The sequence below is a fragment of the Triticum dicoccoides genome, unplaced genomic scaffold, assembly GCF_002162155.2.
Source record: "Triticum dicoccoides isolate Atlit2015 ecotype Zavitan unplaced genomic scaffold, WEW_v2.0 scaffold14554, whole genome shotgun sequence".
In the NCBI taxonomy this organism is placed as follows: domain Eukaryota; kingdom Viridiplantae; phylum Streptophyta; class Magnoliopsida; order Poales; family Poaceae; genus Triticum; species Triticum dicoccoides.
In genome coordinates, this window is record NW_021203453.1 from 3,671 (window position 1) to 5,984 (window position 2,314).

General features: G+C 39.8%; 1 long non-coding RNA gene across 1 annotated transcript in view; it reads right to left on the reverse strand.

Moving 5' to 3' along the window:
- Positions 1-3: 3 nt before the first annotated feature.
- The window catches only part of LOC119343904, a 2,999-nt gene continuing 688 nt past the window's right edge, over positions 4-2,314 (reverse strand). The window contains exons 3-6 of the long non-coding RNA XR_005166327.1: positions 2,036-2,166; positions 1,209-1,282; positions 184-342; positions 4-81 (exon numbers count right to left, since the gene is read on the reverse strand). This is a non-coding gene — a long non-coding RNA (uncharacterized LOC119343904). The remainder of the gene's footprint in view (positions 82-183; positions 343-1,208; positions 1,283-2,035; positions 2,167-2,314) is intronic.

Genomic DNA, 2,314 nt, shown 5'->3' on the forward strand with positions numbered 1-2,314 from the left:
AAGCGCCCGTAGACGGTTGTTAGTGGAGCCAGCGGAACCTGACGAGCCATGGACATCGAGCTCTTCGTCAGCCATCGCCTTCTGAACAGAACACGTGGATCCAAGGAATTACTCAAAGGCGGGCACACATTTAGAGTTCAAAAGGAAAACAAACCATGTAACCGTCCATTAATGAGGACTGACCTGGTCGGTGGAGCTGAGCTGCGAAGGGAGAATCGAGATAGAGGGCTTGTCCGGGCACCAAGAGCTCTAACAATGGGGAAACTCCGTAGTTCGGTCTTTTTCCTCTGATGAATTCTGCACCATCCTTACATGATTCATTAGCAGCCACCAAGAAACGATCTGCAGAAAACAAAATCAAAGTGAAATCAAATGGAATCACATGCAGGAAGCAGTGAAGTACTATACATGCAAAAAAAGACACAAGGAAGGAAGGGAGCCCAATGGATTATCATTTTATTCCAATAATTAATTAAATAACATCATCTGCCCCATCATAGGAGCACAAGATGTGTACAGGGCAACAAGAATGCCTCTCATCAGACGGCACTAAGGAAAGCTAATCAGATAGAATACACAAACGCTAAATGATGGTATGAAGCAGCTCGCTTCATATCGTTATACAGTTCTTGCAATAATAGATCCATAGAGCAGTAGGATATTCAGAACTACATCTCCTAGGAAGGCCATCATGACATTCAGTATTATTTAATAGATCCATATTCAGTATGCTATTCTTGAAATTGGAGGATCACTTCAATCCAGATTTTGCTACATGTGAACTTATCAATGCAGTTCATTTGTGCCGCTCTCTCTTCCTAAGCTAACCACGGCCATAACCAAGAAAAAAGGGAGGAAACTGGATGGCATAACTGAAAGACCAAGTATACTGGTGGGGCGTAGATGCATATGGAAACGCAACTGTAGAACTGCATGTCATAGGAGAAGAAATAAATCTTATATATAAATAAGACATAAAACTCTAATAGAAAGAGGAATCAAAATTCCATGAGGGGAATACATCGTAGAATTGGTACTGAAAATTTAACTTGACTAATTTAATGTAGAGACAAATGCAATGAGAAGATAGGAGCATCAATATATATTCGAGGTCAGTATTCAGTCCCAATCTCTCCAATTCATGCAACATCCTTGCAAGCAAGCATGAGAATTGCAACAATCATCCAGGAACTCATGGTACAACCTACCCAATCTCAACCATCGCCAAAAATTGGTGATCCCATGAATGCATTAAGTTTGGACCAACTCCCAAAAGCTGTCCCTGAAAAAATTGGACAAAGTGAAACTAGTAATACTTTCCACTTACACAAAACAAAAAGCTATGCACGACTCGGCACATACTTACAATTGCAAGGTTCAACTGAGTTCACTAAAGAAACTGAATTTCCCATACACTTGTCTCGCTGCCGAGGATCGCCGTCAGCTTATTTCAAAATGTCAATTTAATACAAAATACAAAATAGTGGCAACTAAAAAAAATGGAAGTATAGAAGGAATCATACTTGGACAAAGGAAATTCACTAAACCAAACGATTTTCAAATATTCACAAGCTATATATTGAAGTCTATACTTGGACAAGCACGTAGATATAACTATGTAAAATCCAGTTCTACTTCATATGCCATGCTTTCAAAAAGATCTACAATAAAAGTTGGTTCTTAAGAAAAGAAGATCCACGTTGGAAGAAAAACATCTAGTAAGTTGTCAGCATGGCCGCAAGGGACATACAAAGATCTTCTTAGCAGCATCTCTTCTGAAAGACCACCATATGATTCGTATCTCTCTTACCTATCCCAGGTTGTTTCCCATGAAATTTTTCTACTTACACATTTATATAAACAATCGAGGCATGCATCTGCAACCTCAAATTCAGAACACAAATTGAGAAAAAAAAAAGTGCAGCCACCTAATGAGAATAACCATGAAAGAACACGTACATCTCACCAAACAAAGAACTGGTTGTGAACTTGAGGCCAAGACATAAAACGACATCATAAGAGACACTAAGCTCACCTGCGTCAACTTGTCGTTCCTATCGCCGATAAGTGTTATTATTTGAGTAAATGATGAGAGTGGTCAGGGCCTTCTTTCCTTCAGTTTCACATCCCTATCTCATGGTGTTTGCACTCTGGGAGCTTGAAGGGCTAGCAGAACAATATCGTTAGAAGCTATTTTCAGGAGTAAAACATAAGGATAGGAAAATCCAATGATCTCCTCTGACATATGGCCAAAACACCCTACAGATAAATTCATCATGCATCTTACCTCGAAAACACGCACTCCTCCCCCCCC